Below are 12253 nucleotides of genomic sequence, written 5' to 3' on the forward strand. Positions count from 1 at the left end.
CCGGGCTGCAGCACTCAGCCTCATTACTGGTTTAGGGGCCACCTGTGCCTAACACAGGACAATTCACAGCTGAGGGAGACCACAAGCCAGCACCACGGTCAGGTACTTCACCACATGGCTGCCAGGGACTTCAGGAGACTGTTTTGAACCAGGCAGTTCCCTTTGGTTCTGTGCTCCTGTGGGGCCCTCAGTCATACACAATAACTGAGCCTGGCTCCAGGCTTACAGACTAATGGGCAACACTTCTGAACAGAATTATCAAAGTGCGTAAGAGCTGCCCCAAATACAAATGACAGTCATTAGAAGAGAAACTGTTCCTTTGGAGAGCAGCTGGAGCTCTCGTCCTTGTGGCCCAAGTCTCCGCTGTGTCAGTAATCGTGGCGCATTTCCCATTTGAGCCCCGTGACTGTTTTGCCAACACAGCCACATCTTTTAAGTTTTAATATGCTTGAGGCCAAACTTGTGCAGACTATACTCTAACACCACCTATTTCTTAGATTCAGCACTTTTTTCCTCTCTCACCATATAACCTTAAGCAGAGCTATTSTTAGGGAAACAGCAGAAGGAAGGTGTGATGGCAGGGTCTGCCTGGTGCCAAAGGATTTCAGGGTTTCACAGAAAGGGCATGAGCCTTCAATCCAGACCCAGTTCCAGATTGCTTTGCTTTAGTATCTCTGCTCACGCCTGCGAGACGAGCTATTCCTGCAGTGTGTCAGGGAGGTTTGGCCCCACTCACAACTGTTTATCACGGGTGCCTGTGACCTGCTTGTCACCTTGAAACACGCTCCGCTGCCAGTGCCTCATGTTCCACCAGAGCCACATTCATGTATTATTCACTTATTTGCATGGGGCAAATTGTTAATAAAACATTAGGTGGTTTCCAGCAGAGATTCTCCTTGAGGGSTACATGGCTGTTTTGCTTTTTCTCACTTAGGCAGTTTTGTATAGACAGGAACCCAAGAGGCAAAAATGGAAAACAGACCTGGATAAACAAAAGCTCCAAATTCAGCCTCGTGTTCTCAGCTGAGTCTAGTCAAGGAAAGCACTTGGAAAACGGACCACTCAGAGAAACGAATGGGGGGAAGGGGGCTGCAGAACAGACCCAGGACCTTGAAGTAACTCAAACTCAACTCACCTGCAAGGCCACCTGCAGCTCGGTGCTCCTCCACCCCTGTTGGCGCTCTGCACAAACAGCTTTTCTCCTGCAGTCTCATGGCCACCTCCTCTGTGCACAGAGCCCCAGAGCAGGGCTTGCGGGCCCCTCTGCCCCCGTGTCCCCGTGCAGGGAGGTCCTGCCGGGAGGGCACCCTGTGTGGCACCTCAGGGTGCTGGGCGGCTTTCCCTCAGCCCCGTGCTCCTCGCCGGCACCACGTATGGCGCCGTGGGTCGGAGATGCGGGGAACCAAGCAGCCGCCGAGGAGCCAAGCACCCGCGCAGCGCTCGCTGCTCCCACTGCGGCGACCGACCCTGCCGTGCAGGGGCGCTAGGGCCACCTGGCCGAGCGTTAACGGCAGCCCGGAGCGCGCGGCGCGGCCCGCTAGGTGGCGGCCTCGCCCAACGGTCGCTCAACGGTCGCTCAACGGTCGGCGCGTGCGGGGCCGCGCGGGCGCCGCCGCCCCTGCGGCGAGGGGGAGCCGCCGCCTTTCTCCACACGAAGCCCTCAGTGTCGCCGAGTGCCGTTCGTGCTGCGGGCGCCCACGGAGACAACCCGCCTTGAGGGGCGAGGAACGGCCGGGGTGGCCTGCTCTGTGAGCTGTGTCCATGTTAGACGGCTAAGGTGCTGCCAGGAGCGCTCCTCTTGCTCCGTGGGGTTGGCTACAGCCATTCCTGTCTCGGGGCGAGGAGAAAAGTGCTCGGGCTGAAAGGTTCTGCCTTCTCCACCCAAGCCACTGAGACCTGTGGAAGGCTTCAGGTGACCTCTAGAAGGACACGGGCTGCTTCTCTGCAGCACCCTTGGCTATAGGATACCATTTTATCCATTATATTTACCGGAGGAGCGTGCCTTGGCAAAGCACACAGTGCCTAACACGTATCCATGTGCATATCCACTTGTTTCACCTGAAACATTAGTTGCACAGAGGCTCAAAGGGCAGTTACTGCTCCTGCCATCAGGATCAACGCACAGAGCAGCAGTTTGATGTTTACAGCCTCTTGTCTGCAGCTGCCCRGGAAGGCTTCTTGACCTGCTCTCACTTGTGGTACTTAAGCCCACTGTGGACATCTGCCCTGCTCCTTGGCTCTGGCCCTAGGTGACCCTCCAGGCCACAAAGAAACCTGTGGTTTCATCAGGATGAAACCAGCTCTCCTGAGATGTAGCCTACTGCTCTAATTACTCTTTTTGTAATGTTACTGTGTGGCATTTTTAAAAGTCACAGCTGATCTACTTTTCTGACCATTTAGATTTCAAGATCAAAGACACTAAGGGCAGGCTTGGTTTTTTTTTTTATTATTTTATTTATTTATTTTTTTTTTTATTTTATCTAAATCTGTGTCAAGGGGTCTGAAGAGTGGTTTAGCTAATGCTTTAATGGAATAAGCCACGAAGGAGATGCCGTGGTTGTGCACACGTGCCSGGGTGCCTGTCCCAGAGCACTTTGTGATAAGCCACTAGTATAAGGAAGCTGTCCTTCAAAAAGAGCAATGAGAAGGGCACAGGAGAACACATTTGCTCTCATTTCAAGTTCTTCAGCACATAACTACATTGCCTCCCTTTTTGGTTCACTTCCTTCCCCAAAGGACAGCCTCTTTATTCGCACAGCTCTAAAAGCTTGGCCTCATCTCGCTGCGTTTGGCTCAACCTCCTTCTATATACATATAGTACTAGTGGGTGGGTGGCCTTGTTTGAGAGCTGATTTCATTATAGATTGAGGGTGTTCCTCCCATCACGTATCTCTTAGTTATCATCTTCCTTGATGAGGATGTCTCAATTAAAGCATGAGCAATTTGTGACAGAGCAGCATCTTCCAAATATTTTCTCTGCTGGATCCAGAAATACATYGTTCTCCAAAAACCAAGGCCAATAATATGCTAATCTAAAATCAAGGCTTTATTGCTTTGTCCTGCTATATATGCTGGTCACAACATGCTCTTAGTCATAGTTCTTATGCCTAGGTATTTGTAAGCTTTTAAGGCAAATAAAGATGCAGGTTAGCCCAAAGGGACTGATAAAGCACTGATGAAGTTAAAGTACTGCTACTGTGATGTTTAGACCACTAATGTGTTTTCGATGCTCTCATGGGGCTCTTTCCATGGTTAAAATGCTCGTATGCATTTGGACATCTCCATTTTACAAGGTGGACAAATACTGTCTGATACCTTTTCTGGAGAACACAAACAGCTGGCCTGAGAGAAAACTGGTTAAATTGCAGTATTTAATGCCAAAGGTTTAAAAGGTGCATCTGAAAAAGCGATCAAACTCAGTTTGTTGATCTATGCTTGAGAAAGCCAAGATATAAACAAAGGGTTGAACATCATTTCCAGATCGCAGAAGGATTTTAGAACCTTCTGCAAGTGACCCTGTTTCTATATTCCTCTAAAAGCAATAAAAGTCCTGTGAAACCTCAGTGCTGTGCAAATGACAGCTTGTATTATCGAAATGACATACTGCCAGGGACCTTCTGCAATACCTTACATCTCAGCTCTGGCTGTCACCCTCTCAAGGTGCCAGAAGAACAGAAGTTTAACGAGCCTAATGACACTTCCCGTGACTGTACACGGGTGATAAAAGCCCACTCTGAACACTTAAATTAGAAGATGACACACACCATGGCTAAAGCACAGTTGACAGAAGAAAGCAACTCACATCTTTTTCAARTAGCTGTTCAAATGCTGGCACTTGATGGTTGTACCAACTGTGGGAATACCTGTGCTTAAAATAAATGAGTTTCCAGCACAAGGCAAGCAGTGTTTTTGACTTACTTAGCATCCTTTATTGGTTCTTGTGTTTGCTGCAGCTTTGCATCATCCTTCTAGCCCAGCTGGATCCCTCCTAAGCAAGTTTGGAGAACATCCTTGGAAGAAGTTTCTTTGCTGCTTCTTTGCTATGGTGCATTGCTCCAGCAAAACCCAGCTGCAGCTGGTGGCCTGGAAATGAGAGTTTATGCAGGAGCAGGGCTGAGAGAGGACAGCAGGAAGGGATGTCMCTGGTGGGTCAGCACCATGTTTCACACAGCAAGAGGTGCTTTCCTGAGGGCTTTGCAGTCTCTGATCATCCCAGTGATGCCCAGCTGCAAGCGCATAACTGCACCGCGGGTGCATGCCAGCATACTCTGGCTTTTTAATAAAATTAAACCATACTGGTTTAGTGCCTTTAAAAACATGTTTTATGATTTTTTCCCAATGGACTTTTTCTCCCCGCTAGAGTTCATATCTGCTTACAGATGTGCGGGACCTGCATTATGGTGCAGGTGATGTGTGCCCAGAAACGCAAACCTTCCCATCCAGCATGGGCGCACTTGGAAAACATCACTATAAAAACCTTGGGCCACAGAGCTGATGCTACGGCCACATTCCACATTTTGCAGGCAGCACATGCTGACACAGTGCTGCAAATGTCCCATTACACCACGGATCTGGCTGCCATATTTTGGGCTAGAAATGAAAGCCAGCAGCCACAGAAACTCTGGATCATTTGCAGCTGACAGGCCCGACAGGCAGAAAATACGCTAGGTTTGATTGGAGGCAGACTTGTACAGCAAGCACTGCTTAAGCACCCAGTAATGGAGATGAGGTCAAGAGACCAGGCAAAGGTTTCCAACCAGGCCCAACATTTAGTTCAGTCCAAACGACTGACACAGAATGGAGCCAATGCACTTAAGCCTGGAGTTTTTACAGATGCACACGCTCTGTTCTGCTGAGTCCTAACCTGTATTTCTGTATGGAGCTGGGCTGACGTAATAGGAATTCTGGGCTTTGGAAACTTCGTTTTGCTCTCACAGGGAAGTAAATTTGGAGTAATTTCGTATGTGTCAGTGGGGCGTCTAGTAGCAGAGCAGCATCAGTTCCAGTGGTTTCAAGTGCTGATTTGTGATAGTTAAGTAGGATACCATCTCAGCCTAACTTTCCTCTTGACACTAAAACCCCTTGGATAGCTGTGTTAAATGCATACAGTGGGATAATGGTTTGAAAGTTGCCATTTTCAGAACATTTTCTGAAAAAAATTGTGCAGGAGCACAAATTCTTTTGTCTATTGACCTCACCTAATGCTTAACCCCTAGAAAACCCATCAGGAAGCTTTGTTGGCTTTGGGGGTGCACAAGGACACGTGCCAAATATTATTTTCTAACGTATTTGTTCTGCTTTTCTGTTAACATTTGCTTTGGTTCCAGTTCATGCACATTCAAATAAAGGCTGCTCAGATGGCATTTTTAATCCCACTGCTTTTATTCTGGGAACTGCAGTTTATTTAGTGTGGTCTTTCAGCAAAAACAGTACTGTACTGTGTGCCCTGCTCTGCTCCGTCCAAGCCAGCACAATAATGGCAAGTGGCTGCCACTGGCCAAGTGGGGCACCCCCTGTGCTGGCAGCCCCTGCTGCTCCCCGTCGGTGTGGGGCCCTCTCTGGATGTGGGGGGGCCYGGAGCGAGCCCTCTGTGCCCTGAAGTATGGTGAAAGCAGGAAAAAAAGGATGAAGGGCTCCCTCCGAGTACACAGCAGTGGGAAGGAGCTGRGCCTTTTCATGACAGCTCTGTCCCCAGCCAGGAGGGTCAGAGCTGACTCACCACATTCACTTTTAATTTTGCAGATGCAAAGCAGAAGCAAGCAGGGAAGTGGCTTGTACTGTATAATTAAATGAGGAGGTTTAAGCCTTATGCATATTTTTCAGGGCATACAAGGTTTCCGAGTGGTTCTGACAGGRTCACTGTCAAAGAAGAACTTGGGCCTTGCTCAGGCCTATGGGGAAAGCCAGGACAAAGACATATCCTCTCTCAAATCTCACCAAACCTTCCAAGCTGAAGTGAGAGGAAACAGGTCTTGCCCAGACCCAGATGCAAACACAGAGCTCAGCTTAGGGGCCAAATCCTGCTGTTCTGGGTCTGCAGCTCTGGCTGAAGAGCGGCACATAAGAAAACAGCTGGCCTTACCTGGGTCAGCTGTAGCACACACTGGGCTAGTCCTGCCATCACGAGGCCGAGTCCTTCGCTGGTTACGTTGTTTAGTCCGACACACASATCTTAGTTAATTCGGGGCAGTCTCATTTCCTCCCCAGTCTTTTTTCTCCATTTGTACAACTGGGTCTGATTTAAGGAAGTTAAGGAATCAAAATGAACCATTACCACTTTAGTGCATAAGATATAATATATATAGTTAGATATCCTAAGATAGTTTGTAAGTCAACAGTCATTTGTCAGGCCAAATAAAGGCATCCAAGAAGTTTTATCGGCCTAAATATTGAAACCAAATTTTATTTTTTGAAAATGACATTACACACATCTTGCAAATGTACATTTAGATGAGAAAACAATGAGTAACAAATATTGAGAGCAAAGCTATAAAGTGGACAGGATCTCTGCTGCATGGCATTGCATTACAAGAATAATCAGACCTGGGATGGTTGTTACAAGTAGTAAAAACAGTTCACAACACCTCACAAAAACAGAAATTTGTTCTAGAAAGTCAAATCTTCTAACAAAAGGAAATCCTACTAAGGGAGAAGAGGCATGGGGGATAGTAATGAGGAAGTAGGTAGGCTTCATGGGTTTGGGGATATTTTTTAAGTCCATTTCCTACAAAATCCATCTTTGCAAGTGACTATTTTCCAAGCCTTTGGCTGTTGTGTCCCCTGTTGCCAGCAGAACCACAGCTATCAAGCAAGCCCTGCATGCTGAAAGCAGAGCTCAGAACTGTGGAGAAGTGGTTTGTTTTCCGAACCCCTAACAACACTGTTCCTGTATATCATCCCCCATTCCCTTCTACTGCATATCCAGGAAAATGAAAAAGCGTGTGCAAACTCCGCAAATCAAGGGCCTTGCGACCGGTCCCATGTTCAACAACCATGTGTGGGACGCCACGGCCGGTACCCCACCTGCCTCAGCTGCATGATCCCACATTTTACCAATGACACAAACTTCCAAAAATTTACACTGTTCTCCAGCTCAAGCAGAGACAGCAGATGACTGATCTCTGTTTGTKTTGCCTTGACAGTTAGAGTCCAAACAAAGTGCCGAGGTGAGGCAAGGCGCTGTGAGAAGTTCCCCAAGAGAACCTGTTGAGAACTACTTTTCAAATCTCATTCATTGTATGCCATTTTATTTACGCCCAAATCTGTACTTTACAACCACGAGAGAGACAAAGACAGAGCAATAGAGAGAGAGGGAGAGTCTTTCCAGAAGGAAAGGAAGAGCTAATTAAGAAAAGAGGTACAGGACCATGCATTTACTCTCAAAAGCTTGTTCACGAGCAAGCTAACATTTCTAAAACTACAACCACTCACCTACATCTGTTTGCTAAGTAATTGAGTTCTACCTACAACTAGGGAGCAGAAGGGGTTTTTTGTTTTTTGTTTTTTTTTTTCCTTTTCCTCCCCTTGTCTTTAAAACGTCAATAAAAATGTTTTCTGTACAAGTTGAATGGCACGAAAGGTGGTTAAAATGCTAAATAACTCACCACAAATGCAGAATGCGAAATTAGTTCAAAACATGCATGGACTGTGTACACGTAAGCGAGGAATCATTGGCATAAAGCTGCAATATATTACAAGATGATACAGTCTAGATCTTTTGGCATAACTTCTGCTTGTTCTACCCCTTTAAGAGAATTCCGCATTAAAACTCAGTTTAAAGGGACTTCAAGGGATATCCCCAAGCAGAAAGTTAGCTCTGGGCAACATTATTTGTCTGAAGAGAAAGAATTCCCCCTCCCCTTCCCTTCACTCCCCAAGGTACAGAAGTCAACATCATGCTACATGGAGCATTGCTGCAGGCTTGCCAAAGAGAAAGGTTAGACAGTTCTGGTTTATGAGAACAAAAGCATCATTTAAATTAATAACTCTTTGTACAACATGTCATTAAATACTTATTAAACAAAATCAAAATGAAATTCACCAGTCCAAAAAAATAACAGCTCAGCCCACACCACCCACGTGTCCTCCAAGGTTATGTACACCGAGTTTAAAGTATACCAGCTAAACTTTAAACCTGGCTCCCCCGCCAACCCCCCCACAGAACGACTATATGAAAATACATTGCGGCCTCCCAGTTATATTATATTGCAGCTTTGCTATTAATGACAAAAATCACACACACAAAAAAATGATCTAAGACAGTAACCCACGATCAAGCTCCAGTTCAGCTGCGCATCTCCCTCCTTTAGTACAACTGGCTTCTCCATGGACTTGCAGACGGCCGAGAGCCGCCAGCTCCAGGTGCTGAGTGAAAGCAGCTCATGTCCTTTGGGAAAAGTGGTGCTCAGCGTGGGCTCAGCTTGGCTAGAGCCTCCTACCTGTGATTATATCTGTGACCAAGGAAACAGGCAGAGGCTAGTGACAGCAGTCAGCAAGCCGGTACTCCTTTCCTGTGCTTGGAGACTCGACAGTGTCCTAAGATTCAGGAGATCAAGGAGGGAAATGTGTCACGATTTCAGAGAAAAAGAGGAGATGTGGCTAGACAGGGTTCCTCTTTCTGAAAGACCCTGCACATCTTCTAAATTGACAACTATAGCAATGCTAGTGGTAAAGCCACTTAGATCACACATCATTTAAATAAGAAGCAAACAATAACTTCACATGTCAGAATCGGCATGTACTTAGAACTCACAGGCTTTCTTGTTCTTACATTCAATACTTCTGCTTCACCTTATCTATAAACACCAATTAACAGTGCAATTCATTCCCTAGACATTCTTCTTTTTGACACATCATTAGAYACCACACTAAATCTGGAAAAAAGCTCTTCTGTTGTGTTAAAAAAAAGGGGGGGGCAAAAGCGGGGGGTAGTGTGTGCTGTTCTGCACCCCTCAGTGACACGACAGGGAGACAGAGCAGGGCTACGTTTCAGCTGCCACCTGCAAAGACAGACCCATCCATATCTGCTGTGCTACGGTTAGAAGGAGATGGAGAAAAGCAGCCTACAAATGCTAAAATTCTTCACTTCTAGAAGTCTAGTTCTGGGATCCAAACCCAGCTTGGGGTCCCTTTGCTCCAATACAGACATTTCCTAAGTTTGACTCTGTGCATGGGTGACACAGAAACTGGAGGGGGTTCAGAACCAGGGTTTGCTTTAGGTCCACCTTGGCCAAGCACCACCAGCAYACTCCTTTGCAGTTGCTTGTGCCCAGTGACTCAACAACTCTGCAACTTCTCCACTGTTCAAATGGGAGTTGAATTAATCTTGATTTCCTATATATAAAACTGAGGCAGGTTTTAGTGACAAATAAAGATAGAAGAACCAGCTTGGATAAAATCAAAAGCAGACTTGAGTATAGTTGAAGTATTTCAACCAAAYAAACCTTCCTTTTTATGTTCAAAGACATTTGGTAATACTTTTCTCTAAAAAGCAAGCTAACCATAAATCTCTATTCTGCTTGGTACTAGCTAGGACTAGCACAGAAAAACAGYGAAAGAAACAGAAATGCTTCCCCTGCTTCCATAAACATGCTGGGCTCAGGACAGGTCTATTGGTGCACTGAGGTGACAGTAAAGCCAGCACTCTTCAGAGTAGCAGATGCAGAGAGCCTGGTTTGCTAGGGCTCCTTGCTTGATTTCCAGCCCTATGTTTTACAGGGCGATACTTCAACAAATGGAATCATTTCATCATCATCATTAGCTACCATAAAATGATACCAAACATGCGCCGAATGTAACTTTCTATTGCAGAGACATGCAAGCGATCACCTTCTCGCTGGCGCCAACGAGGTTTTCTCTGAAAAATCTGCAGCTATCACCCAAGAAACAGAATCCACACTTAACTAATCAATCACACAGAGCTCTTTACAGCAATTGATCTTTGAAACAGCAGACCAACCCTGACCCAAATGGATTCAGCTCCCTTAATTACACAGGAGTTTCTGTCTGTTTTAAACAGCAGAGAATTAGGTGTATTGGGTTTCCACTTGTGTTATATTGAGTGTCAGAGAATCTACAGACACACACACACACAAAAAAAAAAAAAAAAAAGCCCTGCAGTGAATATGTATATATAAGTAAACAGCAAAAACTATGTTCACCTCAGTCACTTGTCCTGCCTTTCAGGAGTAAATTTGCAAGCACTGTAATTCCACTGAAGTTCAGTGAATGATTCCAGGAGACAAACAAACATTAATCATAGATGCCTTTGTTCAGTATAGYCTTCCTATGGATTTACTGACCACAATAGCTCTAATACATGTGGCTCAGGATTTCATGGGCAAAATCATCATCAGCCATTCTGTGTGTGCAACACTACAAGGCATCCTTGCCCAGGAGCCAATCTTGCCTTCACTCTGCTGAAAATGCTCCTGGCTCCTTTACCAAAGTCTTCTGGGCTCCCTGGGGAAGGCCCGGAGGTCCCATGGTGCCTTCCTTATTCTGTTGGACACATCTTGCAACCTCCCAGCGTGCCAGGTCTGTACCGACGAATTTCTATTTCTGATCTAATAGAGGTGGACAAAACCAAAGCCAAAGCACAGCACAGCTGGTGCTGCCGTCCAGCAAACAGCTGGACTTCCCCCTTTCGGGGAGGGCACAGACATCCACACACCAGCAGGAGTGAAAACTGGGGGTAGGGGAGCAATTTCAAACCGAGTTCTCCTGCCTGCGGCCAAGTGTGACCTTATTTCCACAACTGATAGGGGGGCACAGACTGTTTTGGCAGATAGCCCGCATCCCGGCTTAGATACCTGCAGGGGCAATAACTCTCTCGACAGGCAGCCAGGCTCCCCTGCTGCTTTTCCATCCAGCACCAAGCTGCAGGGCCCGGCTGGCCCCAGCCTCCCACTTTGCTTCCCCTGGAGTTTCTTGGCTCTCTTCCTTCATTATTCCCTACATTGATGGCACTGAGGATTGCAGTGCTCTGCCTCATGCTCTCCCTTCAATCTGATTTTCTGTGAAGTTTAAGCTTATTTCACCATTCAGTAAACATCTCCTAACATCTCCTTCCTCCGCTCCTCTTGGAAACAAGTCTCTTTGTTTTCCATGACACCGGCCATCAGAGCATCTTTCTCTAATGATGCCAGCTTTCTTCCTTTTTTCTTTTTTTTTTTCTTTCTTTTTTTTTTTTCTTCAAGCTGACACACTCTAATTGCTGCAAACAGTTGTTAATTCCCTTTGGGAATCCTCCTGCTTCAATTGTTTTAGTGGCAAACTGTCAAACCTAAGAAGTTTGAGAACTGGCACGAGTGTCCTGAGCTACAGTTCACTGAGCTACAGAGCAAGAGCSAGAATAGGTTAGTTCAACCAAATGCATTAAGCAGACTGAAAGGCAGTTCTTTCTCATGAATGCAGCTCCAAACAAGGAAGCTTTCAACAAGCCCACTGTCTTCTTGGTAGAAGTCCACTGAAGTCATTAGATTTACTCATCATTTACAAATGAATGTCCTGCTTTTTGGACAGTAACTCAAATTCCCCTCAGATCTGCACACAGACACATTAGAAGAGGGACTGTCTTCTGTACAGAGGTGGCTGGTTCAGTTCAGGTCTGGATGACAGCACTGAGTTTTTGGATGTGGCCTTGCTCTCAGGCCATTGCTGCCTCTTTCACAGACTTGGGGAGAACTGAAAATGGCATGGCTATTTCATCATTCATGAAATAACAACAGCTCTTACCCAGCATTTGTACTACTAGCAACTAAGCACGCCAAAGTTCCTGAAAAGACTTGCCAAAAAACAGTGGGCCATCGTTTGCTTCAATATGGTTTTCAGATTTTTCTAAATAATCAATAAATCTTAAGAATGATATATATATATATGTATATATATCTCTTAAGAGCCTTCTGTAGCCATTTGTCTGAGCAGATCTCAAAAYACTATAGAAGGAAGTATTATTAGCTGCTTTTGATGCATCGGGACACGTGGTACATGCAGAACTGATCTGCCCGTGGTCACGCATCAGGTTGCATGCGAACCTGTGACTCAGAGTCTTACTGCAGCATCCGTTAGGTTTGATCCACATTTGCCATAAGTTTAATATTGGCTAAAAATTGCTGTCAGTGTTTTCAACCTTCTTTAAAATGTCTTGAGGGATGAGAAACGGTCTATGACCCCAGTGCTCTACAACTTCACCTGCAGAAGCAGCAGTCTTGCCTTGCCTGGGAATCTATCACAGTAGCTACACAGTGGAAAT

General features: G+C 46.1%; 1 protein-coding gene across 1 annotated transcript in view; it reads right to left on the reverse strand.

Moving 5' to 3' along the window:
- Positions 1 to 8406: 8406 nt before the first annotated feature.
- DCX (doublecortin) overlaps positions 8407 to 12253 on the reverse strand; it is a 65837-nt gene continuing 61990 nt past the window's right edge. Inside the window, exon 8 of the transcript XR_003250278.1 lies at positions 8407 to 8535. The gene's annotated coding sequence lies outside the window, so the exon portion shown is untranslated. The remainder of the gene's footprint in view (positions 8536 to 12253) is intronic.

This window comes from Nothoprocta perdicaria, unplaced genomic scaffold (assembly GCF_003342845.1).
Source record: "Nothoprocta perdicaria isolate Ctin4 unplaced genomic scaffold, notPer1 scaffold_370, whole genome shotgun sequence".
NCBI classification, from domain to species: Eukaryota; Metazoa; Chordata; class Aves; order Tinamiformes; family Tinamidae; genus Nothoprocta; species Nothoprocta perdicaria.